At 44.6% G+C, this 15,731-nt stretch overlaps 1 long non-coding RNA gene across 1 annotated transcript in view; it reads left to right on the top strand.

The window, feature by feature from the left end:
- The first annotated feature begins 1,016 nt into the window (after positions 1-1,016).
- LOC144767609 (uncharacterized) overlaps positions 1,017-15,731 on the top strand; it is a 524,019-nt gene continuing 509,304 nt past the window's right edge. The window contains exon 1 of the long non-coding RNA XR_013598282.1: positions 1,017-1,150. This is a non-coding gene — a long non-coding RNA (uncharacterized LOC144767609). The remainder of the gene's footprint in view (positions 1,151-15,731) is intronic.

Here is a 15,731-nt window from a genome sequence, read left to right on the forward strand (position 1 = left end):
TTCACACAATTAAATATAATATTGAATGTGTTTCTGTGGCAGGGTGGCATGATCTGGGTGGCGCTTGCACACAATTGAGGCCCTAGCTAGCCTCTGACATGCGGCGGTCTCTTCGAGACTCTGCCTTATACAATTTAAGTATCTCCACAATCTATACTATACAAGATCAAGGCTGTGGAAGTTATCCGATCCCCCCAGTGCCTCCTCTGTACAAAACAGAAGGGTTAATTTCTCCATACATTGTGGAGCTGTGGAGTAATACAACCATCCAGGAGGAAGGTGGGGTCCTGCCTGGGCCAGGTGCTGGTTTGGACCATTCCATTTGATTCAAGATTACCTCTCCTCCACAGTACAGAAGAGATTGGAGGAAACGCTACAAACAGCACCTCCTGTTCCTGGGCCTCACACTGGCCAAAAGGGACATTGCACAGAATTGGAAGTCGTCCGCCCCACTGGGGCTATGAGAGTGAAAAAATGCCTTTGGCAGATGCATGGGTGCCAACATTGTTGGTTTTCATGCACAGGGATGCCCAAAGAAGCATAGGAAGATTTGGTCCCGCTGATCGACATATCAAGGGATTACCTTGCCCCTCCCACCACATACAGACCCCCGATAAGTACTCAACAGAGGCAATATGATACAGTTGTACATCAGAGACAGATAATTTCAACCGCTCTCATTTGACATACCTGAAGCTTATGCAATTACGAACAGTTAGCTGGGTTCAGTGTGGTTTGTTAATTACCGGGCCTGATGTTCTCGACGCCAAGTTGCTATTGAATTCTAAAATCAAGTACGCTATGTCTTTTTCATTATATGCATGTTACTTGTTGGGCTATGCCCATATTGTACCTTTAAAAATAAAAATATTGTTATAAAAAAATATATATATATTTCCCATAATATCTTTATAGCTTTATATTCTTTGCATTGAGAACCAGTTCTCATAATGGAGAATGAGTTTGTCGGATAGTCAGAATCCAAAACCTGTATCCCCTTTATTCTTTACAGAATTACGAAGATTTTGATGAAGAGAACAATCTCCTTTGCAGAATTTATTGGGTTTCTAGAGGCATTTGGCATGTATCAGAACTTCCTGTTGAAAAACCCAGAAGAAGCAAAACAATTCCTACAAAAATTCAAAGAAAGGTAAAGAAAATGTGATGATACAATAGCGCATTTTGAAAGTCTCCATAAGGCCATTTGGGAAGCAGAAGTGATACAATATTTCCCTAAATTTCCACCCCTGACTGTTCTGATTTCTAGATAAATGCTCTATTAAGCAGTGGAAAGGTTTGTCAAGGTACTTAGAGAATCCATTTCGCTATCAAAACAAAACAATGTTGATTGGAAGGAGGGTGTAAACAGAATTGTTGAAATGTATAGAATTACACCTCATGCTACCACCGGTTGTACCCCTTTTCTTCTTCTTAAAAACAGACATCCCAATACTTTCATTACTCCTTTCTGGGTCAATGAAAAGTTGGCTAAGATAAATTGTGATGTCTTCTCTTGAGTTATGGAGAAAAAGAGAGGCTGACAAAGTTCTTGAACGTAAAATGAGGTTTGACAAAATGAAAGCTGTTAAGAAAACACAAGTTAAGGTGGGAGATTTAGTATTGATTAGTTGTATGAGTCAGGGGCCGCTGACTCTCTCTCTACTACACAGGATTCTATCACCATGGAGCTACTCAAGTTACAACAGGGTCACCAGTAACTACTTCTTAAAGGAGAAACACTACTACGTACAAGATAAAAAAATAACGAATAAACACATTACTACACAAACCTCCTGTAATAACATGTGAGGCCCCGGAAGGCTCCCACCTCAGTTTGAGTTTTTGGGGTGTCCCGGGCCATAATAGTTTCCTTCTTGGCCCGCAGAGGCCGCAACCTACCCCCACCCACCAGATATCCTAAATACTCCACTGACCTATCTGGCACCTACGGACCTTAATTGTCAGTATTGCGTTTGCAGGGCCTGAAGCATTTCCAGCAGGTGAAAAAGGTTGCTCTTCCAGCTGTTATATTCCACATAGGTACCCCAATGTAGGCCCGGGTAACATCCTAACCTTTCATTTATATTTGTCTATACATTACACACATAACGGGCTGCTAGGACTGTTCCTTTATGGTGCTGCTTACAGAACGTGGGGATTCCCATGAAAAATAGCCTCATACATTATGCATGAGTATTCATGGATTCTTGAAAACTTAGCAGGACTACCATCTCCTGCATGATAAATATGTACAAGGTTCACTCCTTACGTCATCCTAAGTCCGACAATGGCTCAGCAAGGTAGAACCCCTGGGGATACCTTTGGGTATGTAAACAGCACATCTTGCGATGATATTCAGAGGAGATCACGACTTCCATGACGACACACTCATGCAAGATGCTGAGGCTCCTGCATGCAGATACTCCATCTCACAGTGGTCTAATATCCCTTGCAGGGTGTCTAGATCGAGACCAAGATAGGGTTCCACAGTCTCTCACTACAGGTAATGAGTTTGACTTTATCCTAGTGGGAATTTTTCGCCTAACACCTACACACATGCTAGGTGCACTTAGGTACATCTACTTAGAATTGCGTCATAGGAGTACCCATTTTGTTATCATGTTGGGTCTGGTGGCTCAGTGGACTAATGCATCTACTTCAGGGGCCTGCTTTCAACCTCATGGTCACAGGTTCAAATCCCGGCGGGTCCACTCAGCCTTTCATCCATCTGAGGTTGATAAAATGAGTACCATTGAGTTGGTTAACAACCAACATCTGTTATTCAGCGCCAAGATACCCTTAGTGGCATACGTGCACTTTACAAATACACATTATGGTATGTATTTTATATACTTGCCTGCATTTATATTTATAGCAAAATGGTAGAAATCTACCATCCGTTTACTTTCTTAGTGCCTCTAATCATTTATATCTGTGTCTGTCTAGTGGTTGTTTCAGTACACCTATTTTATGCTAGAATGACGAATGTTCAATAAATGTTTATTGAAAGGCGTCCATATTGTTTATTCTGTGTATTTTTCTGAGACAGAGTAAGCACGAGTGACTGAGCGAAAAGTATTGCATTGTTTCCACAGTACTGAGGGATAAGGGTTGCATGTTCGATATTTGACAAGAACTATTCTATCCTTGCTAAGAGGAGTTTCTAGTAGCACTGTGAGCTAGCTGGTACATAGGACAACATACCTGGTGGGAGTGTCCAGAATCATTTTGACACCAATCCTACAGTGTGTTGTCTAAATGTGCAGATCCGATACATGTTTTATAGGGACTACACAACACAGTTGCTACTAAAGACAGCTGTGTAATTAAAGTAAGCAGCACTGAAGGCCTTCATGCCAGTGAAAACCCGGTTCACCAGCCTATGGATGTTGGGAGGAGGATTCTTTATTCCAAGAGCAACACTTTTATTTGGTATTAGCCTTCTGGAGTGGAGAAGGCTGACCTCTCCTGGACTTCTTCAGTTGGGACAATCTGCTAGTACCCTGAAGTTGGATCAAAGGTACTCAGGAAAGGAACAGTCCCTATCTGATCGATCAGCTCATCAGCCCTGGAAATGGGATGAAAATTAGTTTTGGTGCCTGTGTTTTGCACTCTTTCATCCACACAGAACCAGAGTTCTGGTGTAGTGCCCGTTGGGGTGGGCTTTTCTACCAGCACCACAGGGCTCGACCAGGGACTACTGGAGGGCTCATTTACCAATGGGTCCAACATCCTGGAGGCTTCCTCCTTTATGCTGGCCTTCATTTTGTCAGACAGCCTGTATATTTTGTGTCTGACAGGAAGGCTTTGTCCTGTGTCCACATTATGGGTACACAGATGTGTAATCCCATGAGTAAGGAAAACCAGAGAGGAAAATGTTCCCAGGAAGTGCAGACAGTTCCTCTGATGTACTAAGGTCATGGTAGGGGAAGAGCCACACCTTCCACTGATCTATCCATCTCTTTGGAGGTTAGGGAGAGGTTTAGTCTCCTCTTTCTCACTGCCATCTGTCACCAACAAAATAGTGAACTCAGGCCTCTTAAACCGTTGTTTGAGATGGTTGAATTGGAGACAGCTTTATGGGTGTCTGGGGATCTTGAGGACCACCAAGTAGTTGGAATCATCCTTCCTTTCAACAACCGCATAAGGCCCAGTTCAACAGTCTTAGAGGGTTCTACTTCCAAGACGTGGACACCTGGCTTTGGAGGGCTAGTATGGAGCTAACCACATCCTGGGAAGGTTTCTCGGGAGCTTGCTCCCACCCCTCCCTAACCAGACTGAAGGTCCCTTTACAGGTTGAACATACAGAAGTTCAGAGGGACTTCCAACCCCCTTTTGGGATACCTCTGTATAACCAAAGAGCAGGAATATCAAGAGGATGTCCCACTTATGCCTAGTGGGCACAGGCAAGAAAAAGGACAAGGGAACCCAACTCACTAAGTAACCTGGGTGGGTAAATTATTGTCAGGAACAGTGATTCCTGTGGAGTATTAGAATCATATATAGATAGTTGAGTGCACAATCGCAATAAAAGGGTTACAATGTCAGAGGGTGAATTAAACACATACACCTATGGTTTTAGTTTGATACAATCATATTTTATATTTTACAAACAAAATTCTATAATCAATGAAAAATAAAAATGTGCGTAGTGTCCCCAGTGAGAAACAGGAATCTAAAATATTGGTGACATAATTTCAACAGTATTCTACAAGGTTTTCCAAGGTATTCAAAAAAGCTGACCATTTAGCATTTCAATACACAATATACATCAGCTATATACAATAATACGCCCTGTTACTGGTTTGCTTTCTTTTGTTGTCAACGACGTTCCGACCCTATACGTGATCTGGTATCATCAAGACCTATGGATTTAGGGACATCTTGGAATAGGAAAAAGAAAAAAATAAGCATATGGCCCATGTACCTGCACAAATGAGACCAATTGGAAAAAAGCAATAAAATCAAAAAGTACCTGGTGGGTAGAATGTGCAACCATGTGAGGTGTACGTGGCAACAGTGGGTGAAGGAGTAAAAGGAAAACAAGATCCTCACAAGGACACCCAGCTGGGTACTGATTATGTGAGAAGAAAAAAAAGAGAAGAATATTAAGTATAGGGACGGCAGGCATGATGGTAGATGTGCTGTAAGGGCTATCTGTACTAACAATAATACATAATCAGGAAACCTTACCCCAAGTGAGATCGAAGTCTGGCACTTTATGGGTAGCTGAGCACTGTTACTGTGTTGATGATTCACAGAGACGTGTATGAAGACGGTGATGAGGAGCTATGTGAATAATGGGAAACAATTAGGCCTGCAGACTTAAGGTGTGGTTCTATAAAGTGAGTACCTCTGGGGACTGATTTCACCTGGAGTTAGTGTTAATCACAAGCTGTGGTGTTGCCCTGACCTGTGAATCATGAATGTTCAATATGGTGGTCTGTACCTGAGAATAGAAGGGGGGACAGAGTTACACTTGGTTTTACTGAATAACAGATTTGCGCGGTGGAGCAATGGCGGGCAAAGCCAAAGGTTCTTACCTACATATGGTATGAAGTCCATCTATAGAAGCAATTATTTTTCAATGAAGACGAATCCTGTAATTAACAGGAATGGGCGGATTAGTGAGGCAACAGGGAGAGTGAAGCTACTAGAGTCCCTACTTGTGCACAGCATCATCATGTTCTTACCTTCAATAAAAGCAGTCCTCAAAGTGCGTGACGATACACTACGCGGGCAGCACAACAGCATCAGTCTGTCTGCTGTTGGCCAAATGACAGTGAGCCTGGGCTGCCTCTACCTGTAAATACAAAATCTCCTGCTGAAAAATGGAATGACCGGCAGGCATCACAGTTGAGTGCTGCACCACTGTGTCATCCGTTTTACGGTAGAAAAAGTAGAAACTAAAGAAAGACCGGAGATTGTAAGGTCAAAAAGTAAAGAAAAGGTAAATGCAGGGTAAAGGATAGGATTACACTGTGGCACAAAATGGCTGCATCACAGAAAAGGGGGCATTTTAAATGATGTATGCTTATCCTTTGAGAGTTTTTTTTATTTTTTTTTATTAAGTGTTTTCCATAATACAAACCATACATTTCTCGAAAAAAGCACAGTGCATTGACATGTATCACTCATGAATCGTAAAACACAGTGCAGTAAATATAACAATAAATACCTCTATCCTCTACAGGGACAAAAGAAAAGCAAAACACAGGTACTCTTATTATCAGTGGATAACATAAACACCTAAGGCTCGATCCCACCTCATCCCACCTATGCATTAACCACACACATTGATATGCAGACCGCTGGTCCAAGTAACACCTTACTCATCTGTTTGTTCATCAATGGCCAATAAAATTCCTGCAGGGGAGCCCAGATATCTTTGGGGCGGGAGGACACAGGGAGCTCTTCAGCATACAGTTCAAGCTGTTCCCGGCAATAGACCATGTCCTTTATCTACAGATTGATTTTTGGGGACAGTCGACCGTCCCAAGTGAACGGAATCCACAGTTTTGCAAACACCAGAGCCACCCTCGAAAATTGCCCCATTGCAGCTTTTAATCCCGGTACATATCCCAATAAGCATTCCAAGGGCGCATGGTTAATTACCTGACCCGTCACTGCATGTATCCGGGTGACAACCTCCTCCCAGTACTGTTTGACCAGCCTACAGTTCCACGCCAGGTGAAGAAAGACAGCCCCTCCCTGACCACGTCTCTTGCAGCAACTCGATTCTCTCAATCCCATTTTGTGTAGTTTCTCTGGGGTATGATAGACTTGATGTATACATTTTAGGTGGATAATTCGCAAATTACTATTGGATGTCAGTCTGCCCAAAAGAATAAAAATCTGTCCCCACATTTCGTCAGTGATCGGGGGGATCTAACACAGCATTCCAGCGATCCTTACTACCATTCGCCCCATTGACTGATTCTTCCTGCACTGACCTAAACAATCTTTTGAGCAGTTTCTTTCTAGAGGGAGCAACATCTGCAGCACCTGCAACATTTCTGCTTCATCAGGAAAACAAGGGTAATGATTCCTCACTGCCCGTCTAAGCCTGTAACAGGTGAAGAGAAAGAGCGGCATGGGATTCTGTATATAATTCAAGTCATCCCCTGAGATATATTTACCTTCTAAATACAGATCGCCCATATGTAAGAGACCAGCCTCTCTAAGGGCTGTAATAGACCCTATTTATCCAGCCACCGATAAAGCAGCATGTCCCTTGATGGGTAAGGCCGGAGCATACAGATGAAGTTTACGAGCTCCCCTCCCAATCTCTTGCCACGCCCTTATAGTGGTATCCAGTGAGTTGACTTCCGACTTGGGTGTATGCCTATTTTCATGAGTGATAATACTTTTCAACCGTATAGGACACGCATCCCCCTCCTCCACCGCCACATGCAGAATAAAGTTGTGAGATCGGAACCAAAAATAAGCATACTGAGCCTGTCCGCACAAATAATACACATAAAAGTCAGGCGAGTTAAACCCCCCCTTCTCATAAGCTAATGTCAACTTTGCCCAGCTAATGCTCGGCTGTTTATTCCCCCACACTAGCCGCAACAATTGAGTCTGGACCATCGTGAAAAAATGCTTCGTCAATGTTTTGGGAATGTTACAAAATCGGTATAAAAATTTTGGAAGGATAACCATCTTTATGACCGCAATGCGATCAGCCAGCGATACAGGCAATTGGGCCCAACGATCAATCTGCTGTACCAGCGCGGAGAATGCAGGCCCGTAATTCTCTTTAATTACAACCTCGGCGTCCTGATGTATCCACACCCCAAGATATTTGACGGGGTCTGCCGACCACACTAATGGATACTCCATCTGAGGCGGGATGTAACAGTCGTCAAGGGGATGAGCACAGATTTTTCCGAATTTATCTGGAGGCCGGAAAAAAGACCGAACTTAATGTATTCACGTATGATCGGGGATAGAAAATGTTATGGTTCATGGACATACAGGACCATATCATCCGCGTAGAGAGAAATTCCCACCGGCCTAACTATTATTAAAATTTAGTGTAGCTGCTCTGTGAGACTGTCTAATCTTACAAGCTTCTGGTTCCAGCACTATAGCAAAAAGGGAAGGGGACAGAGGAAAACCCTGACAAGTCCCACGCGCTATGTTAATTGGCTCCGCAGTGAGCCCTCCCACCGGCACCCTCGCATAAGCGTCCTTAGATAGGACCTGAATCCATCGAATAAAAACTGGGGGGATCCCCATCCTTTCTAGAATATAAAACATGTATTTCCATTCAATAGAATCAAATGCTTTAGCAGCGTCCAACAGAACCTCTGTAGCCGGCAGGTCTGGGTTGAGCACATGGAACATAGCAAATATCGTACGGAGATTGAGGGAGGTAGAACGCGCCGGGATAAAGCTGGATTGGTCCGGGAGCACGAGGAGTGGCATCAAGGGCTGCAATTTAGTGGCCATAATCTTCACCAGTATTTTTGGATCTAAATTGATCAAAGACAACAGGCGATAAGAATTACACCTGGACGGGGGTTTGTCCTGTTTCAACAGAGTTATTATCAAAGCTTGTCGCAAGGACGGAGGGAGACATCCCGTTTCGTGGGCCTCCGCATACATTTCCAATATATGCGTTATAATAATATCTGAAAACGCTTTATAAAACTCTGCCGTCAGACCATCTGGACCCGGCGCTTTGTTATTCCGGAGGGAGAAAATGGCCTCTTTGACATCCTCCTCCTCTATAGGTAAACTCAAATATTTCCTGTGCATATCCGACAACCACACACACGCAGTATCCTCCAAATACTCGGCCATAGCCGACTCCGGCATACCCCCTCGAGACGTATATATTGCCTCTTAGAATGATCAAAACTGTTGTACAAAAGCATGGTGCGTATGGTGCGCCACATCAGAGTCATCAAGTATTTTATCAATCAGGGGTTATCAGCTCTGTCGCGCAGTCTGGCAGCCAGCACCTTACCCGGCCTACAACCCTCGGCATAGGCCATAGCCACGTATCTTTGAGACATATATTTCACCTCTGCGGCTGCTACTGTGTTATATTTCGCCACATATTCCTGAATACTTGCAGCGTGGCAACCAAAGGCGCTCTATCATATTAAGTCTCTAGGTCTTTTATCTGCTTCTCGAGTTTACTCAGCTGCCCTCTAAGGTCCCTGAAAATTCCCGCTGAGGTGCTAATACATACCCCCCTATTTGTTACTTTGAAGGCCTCCCAAAGGGTCACCTGACTGTCAACTAATCCTTTATTCATGTCAAAGTATTGGCCAATAGCAGTTCGAATAGTGTCAGCATATAACGGATCTAACATTGCGTCTGCCCTAAAGCACCAGGTAAAAGGTCGGTGTGGCTTAGCAGGTAGCACAATGTCAAAAGCAACCGGATTGTGATCCGATAAGGTTCTTGGGAGCGTTTGTACCCTCTCCACCCATCCACTCGCTTCCCTACTTAAGAGCCAGTAATCTAACTGTGACCAACTATTAAAGGCTGGTATGCGCACCTTCACTAGCATCCACATTATGGGCCCTCCAAACATCAACCAACCCCACCTCCAACATTTAAGCTTGTATGTACTATTCCATTTTAACCATGCACGCCCCAGCAGAATTAGATTTATCCACCAGTGGATCAAGCTGTGTGTTAAGGTCATCCCCGCAGATGACCTCAGCCTCCGGCCAGGTGCGCAGTACACTAAAAAGATTCAAGAAGGGCGCCATATCATCAATCACAAGTCCATAGATGTTCACTATCGTGACCCGCACTATCCCATGTTTGCCATGCACCATGGCCCACCTGCCTTCCATGTCCACACATGTCTGCAAAGGCTGAAATGAGGACCCCCCTCGCGTAGTTGGAGAAGGAGGAGGCCAGCCTGTAGGTCGCCCATTTCCCTCATTGGACTTGCTCAGATAAGTCTCTTGTAGTAAAGCAATCTGTACCCCATGGCGATCCAGCTGAGCTAAAAACTGTCTCGGCTTTTTAGGTGTGTTCAACCCACGGATTTTCCAAGTTATGCATTGATACAGTTCTCCTTTCATTCATAGCGAGAGATAGGACAGATGGTACAGCCTTCTATCTTAATACAGCAATATATGAATTCAATCCATTACAGTAGAACATCACACCACCAAATACAGTGCCTGTGAACAGAAAAAAAATAAGAACAACCCCAGCCTCCCCCTCCCACTTTAGCAGCCCAACAGTGCCAAAGACCTGTCCCCTAAACAGCACCCATCCCAACAATAAGCAAATAAGAACACGTATCTGGTGGGGAATACCCATCAAGGACGTAGTGGCAAAGTCCACTCCCAGGTCTAATAGGGAGGGGGCTGCCAACGTGTCAACCCACCCCACCACAAGTCCATCCCATCTTCCTCACAGCTAGAAAGAACATTTTTAAAAAATGGTTCACATGAAACATGACCTGAGGAGGCCACTCCCACCCCACCCATGGGGCTATGCATAGTCAAACACTCCACCAATTAAGTTCCCTAGCCGTAGTATTATTATATAGCCAGCGGATTCAGGTGCCCCAGTTCCAATAGCATGTGGAGAACCCTGACATAGTCATTGAACATTTGCTCATTACTATTTCCCTGTCATCCCACTAATTATAGGTGTGCATTCCAGCCCCTCTTACTACTCAATCATCAATGTTTGACATGTGTTCCAGTGACTTATGCCGCCTCTACAGAGTCTTGATATGTTCCATCGCCTGCTTGGGTGTTGTGAATATTTTGCCACTATCCACCTCGCCAATGTGCAGCCGCACAGGATAGAACATGGCATATGGACTATGTCCCTTGATCAAAGCCTTTTTGACATTTTGGAACTCCTTTCTGGCCGCCTGGACTGTTGCCATAAAATCAGGGTAGAACAACAGTGTATTATTTTGGTAGGTTATCTTGCCCTTTTGTCTAGTTACTTGCAGGATAGTATCCCGATCCCTAAAATTAAGTAGTCTTACAATTATAGGTCTCGGAGTAGCGCCAGGTGGTGGCCGAGCCGCCAAGGAGTGATGGGCTCGCTCAACTATGAATAAAGGAGACTGCTACCCTGTGCCGCATATGTCCCGGAACATTGCCTCCATGTACTCTTCCAGAGGTCCCACATTTGTCGACTCAGGAAGGCCAAAAACGCTAATGTTGTTACACCTTCAGGGCGCTTCTATGTCCTTTTTTTGGCTTGTATCACAGCCAGTATTTTCGATATATCCATCGTCTTCGCCGCCACTTGTTGCAACCCGTCTTCTGCATCTGTAATGCGCTGCTCTGCTTCTCCGACTCTCGCAGCTTGCTTATCAAGCTTCGCCGAAAAGTGGTCCATCCTGCCATTAAGGACTTCAATCTTACCATCAATGGCCTGAAGACTGGCCTGTATGGCAGCCAGCGACTTTTCCAATGTTGTGGAGCCCTGCGGTGTCGCCTCTAGTTCAGAATCAGAGGCCCCATTTTGGGAACATTTGCCGCTTTTTCGCAATTCAAAATTGAGGCGTGGTTGGTTCTTTTCCAGTTTACCCATGGAGCCCTCCGGCTCAAATAGGTATTTGCCATCGTAGATCAAAATAAATGCGAGAATGTGCTGACTATAGGGCGCTCACACACCTTCCCAGATGCCACTCCTCCACGTCCCAATGTACAGCGGCACCTTTTCCCATGCCAACAGAGCCAGGCGCACAATGTGATGATGCAGCAGTCAATATCCCGCACGATGGTTGCCCAGCTATATCCAGACGCACTTTATCGGAGCCCTCTGCGCAGATACAGGTCACCAGCCCCGTGCAACACCAGTCCAGGGTCATTGGTTTTGCAATAAAATAGTGGGGCCACAGATGCAAGTAAAAAACTCCTCTGCCCCTCTCAGGGAAAACAGCCCATCCAGCAGGGACACCAGTAGTGTAAGCAGGCCTCAGGGGCACCAAAAAGGAAGCGCGCCTCTTACCAATGTCTTGTGCTTTCTCTCAGCAGGCCTCCTGCTGATCCCACAGCTCTTCCTCACAGGAGGCACTCCACACCACACTGCGCCAGCCCCACCGCAGCGCCTTCAGCAATGTCAAAGCAGCTGCTTGCGGTAAAACAGTCTGCCCCAAGCTCCCGCCACCAGTGCTACACCACAGCAATGGACAATGGCTCGTCTCGCCACCTCACAACGAATCTTCAATTGTGCTTGCCGCGTCCTAGGTATGAAGGCAGAGGCGGTCAGTAAGAGCGCCGGGCTCTTTCTGCGTGGGCCCTGATGCCACCCAACAGGAGGGTAGGAGCAAGTTCAAAGCCAGCCGTATGCCGTACCTCAGATGCGCAGCTCCGGTCCAAGGCCCAGCGCAACAGCCTCAGCGCGGCTCGTTCTCCAGTCCGGGTCTGGGCGCTCAAGTGGCCGCAGCACCCCGGCCCCCGTCTCAGTTCTCCTGCACACCTTCCACCTCATCGCACTCAGCCGCGGGGCTCCACCTCAAATCCGCCGGAAAGTCTTCTTTTCACCAGCGGCCTCCGCTGCGCTCCTACCCACCAAATATCAGCAGCAGCGAACCCCAAGGAAGGTGGAGAGCCCATCCAAGCAGGCCACATTGATTCACATCTCCGCCATGCTCTCTAGGCCGGGACGCCTCCTCAATGTTCGAACTCCTCTCGGCCGTCTTACTGGTTGCAAAATGCCTCTAATTAAAGGCTGTAAGACGCTGATTAGAATCCCACTTATTTTGTCAACGGATGGCCTAGTGGGGACTGGATTAATGCACGATTTCATTCGGCGGCAGGCAGAGCACCACTACAGTGCAGCCATCTTGCCAAGTACCAAGCCCCGCCCATTGTCCTTTGAGAGTTTATGTAAAAAACAGATGCATAAGTGGTTGAAAAAGTGATGAGTATCCAATGTAGCAACCAGCAACCATGTGGCGGAATTGTAACAAAAAGGGCATATGGAAGGACATTTTCAAGTCGAAGTTTATCCACTTAGTTTGTTTTCATAACATGTCTGATGCGTGTGTTTCCGCTAATAAAATTGTATGTAGTGAATTTTAATATTGCGCAAAGATATAATTCACAATTTCTATAACTTGTAGAGATTAATGTCTGCTTTTTACAGACAGTAAAGGATGAGCTGTTATTGTAAGGATTAGTACTTCATAATTAATTACGTCATCATGTTAATACAGTTGTGATTTGCACCAAAAATGTCTGCAGGAAGGCATAATTAGGGTTGATGTGCTATGTATATTAGTGTGGGGACACTATGCACATTTTTCTTTTTCATTGCATATGGAACTTTGTTTGTAAAATATAAAATATGATTCTATCAAACTAAAACCATAGGTGTATGTGATGTCTTCGCCCTCTGAAATCATTTTAACTCTTCCATTGCGATTGTGCATGCACCTTATTATCTATATATGATTCTAATAATCCACAGGAACCACTGTTCTGACAATCATGGGCACAGGCAAGTCTGTGATCATGCCCTTCAGGGACATTTGGATTTTACATGTCCTAGAAGTGAAAAACCTCCTTTTTAATGTTTTACAACTGCAAGACCTATCTCTCCAACAGGATAATATTGGGATTACATATTTTATGTGTAATTCCCAATTGTGAAGAGATAAACTTTTCAAGTTTAGTGTCACTGAACTGACAATTTAAAATCACAACTTATGGTGAAGTTGAACTTTAAATTCCAGTCTAGCAAATTTCATATTTACTTACTTTACTTACTTTGGTGCCTTCTGTCTGTCTCTGGAATACACATCTGGGGTGGGTGGTAGCTGGCTTCCTGCATTCACTGCATTCCCTTCAGACAGCCACACAGAAAGGAATGGTAGGTGTGCCTGAGTTGTCCGCTGGATGCAAATGACCATCCTGAGCAAGATGGGCAGGAAAAGCTGACACTTACACCTGAAAGTGTAACATATCTGACATATCACATTTGCAAGCAACATTCTACTCAGGGAAGCAACGCATCCCCACAGTTGTGTGTAGAAACTCAGTGCAACACCTCAACTATGTGGAAATCTGTGATGCATCTTGCTGTTGTGACCCAGGTTAAGGTGATTTTGCTTAGATGGCCCTGCATGGTTGCTGTATCTGGCCAACCCTCCATTGTGTTCTGCCTTAATTCTTGACTTTGGTTAGGTACAGCGCAACCCATCAACTCTTTAGGTGCCTCTTGCTTCTAATTGTAGTTAGTCTTTAAAAATTCATACCTCAACTTCTACTTGATGGCGATTTGTTGTTGTGGTCTTATTTATAAAATCATAATCAATTTTTCTAACCTGGTGTGATGTTTTTATTGTGTTATTGTAGGAAGAGTTGCAAAAATGCTTTACACATTGCCTCTTGAATTAAGCCTGACTTTTCTAGGGTCAAGCAAGGATAATTTAGGGTGTATTGTCTTACCCCCGAATAGGATTGTGGTTCCTGCTTGGCTGGGTGCATACCTTTGAAAACCAGAAACCCCGTTTCTAACTAGACCTTTTTAGAAAAATGCCTTTTTGCAGCTGGAGCCCAGAACCCACTTATTGGTAGCATGCTGAGCCCTATTAGCTCAACAGGAGATCAGCCTTATGACATTTGAAGTTCACTTCTTTGTCTGGTACAAGAGGCAGGGCAGGTCCAGTATTTTTGTCCCTTCTGAGGTCTCAGATCACAGGTGCAGTCATCTTCTTATCTTCAACAGGTCTAATAGTATTCTGTGGACGGTTCTATGGATGCCAGATATATGCCTGGCACCAGCCTGTGGGAGTGGGTGACGTCTGACCCTACCCCTAACCAATAGGGTGAAGTTTTCGGGGGCAACCCAACCCACTTTTGCAACACTTTATATTTCCTCTACAATAAACAGTCCCCAGACAAATATATTTGTGAGAAATTGGGTAGTTGGTTGACTGGCATGTGGCACCGGTTGAACCACAATTAGTCACTAAATTATCATGTGCTTAACCCTGGCATAAATAACAGTCAAACGAATGTGGCACATAAAACAGTTAGGCTTATCTTACCACTAATGGAGTGAAACACAACACAAGAAAAATCCCAAACCAATTAGAAAATGTAATACATTTGAATAAATTATTTGGCAACAAAACAACAAAAATCCAATCATAAAAAACGGAGTTATGATTTTTTAAACATTTCTAAAAGTTTAAAGAACCAAAGGTGGACATCTAGCTACACAAGACTGGGTCAAAGTCAAAGAAATTGGCTGACCACGATGGAGCGCAGTTCTGAACAATAAGTGGATTGTACCCTGTCAGCGCATACCTTCAGACTTGAAAACATTTCTGAGAAACTTTTTCTGGGAAAGTAAAGTTCAGTCGTTAAGGTTGCAGGCGTAGTCATCGGCTAGCCTTGGGTCGAAGATGCAGTGAATATTTCTATGTTCGATCTCTAAAATGGAAGTAAAAAAAAGCTGGATGAATCATGGCCTGTAGCTAAATACATTTCCACGAGGCCTGATTCCCCTTTGTCAAAGCACCACTGCAATGGATTTGCTGCTGTGGAGAAGAACATAGCAGGGGAAGCCTCAAAGTCAATCGGACCTGCTAAGCACCTCAAGTGGATAGGCGAACAGGTTGGTTCCAGTCTCTTCCTGTTTCTCCGGGTTCTCAGATCAGTTTCATACATCTTTTCTTTTGTCTTTTGGCTATCTATGCCCCCTTAGCACCACTTCCATGGATATGAGACTGGAGGGTTAGGATTCATGCACGCTGGGTCCAGGTGAGGGTT

This window comes from Lissotriton helveticus, chromosome 7 (genome assembly GCF_964261635.1).
Source record: "Lissotriton helveticus chromosome 7, aLisHel1.1, whole genome shotgun sequence".
In the NCBI taxonomy this organism is placed as follows: domain Eukaryota; kingdom Metazoa; phylum Chordata; class Amphibia; order Caudata; family Salamandridae; genus Lissotriton; species Lissotriton helveticus.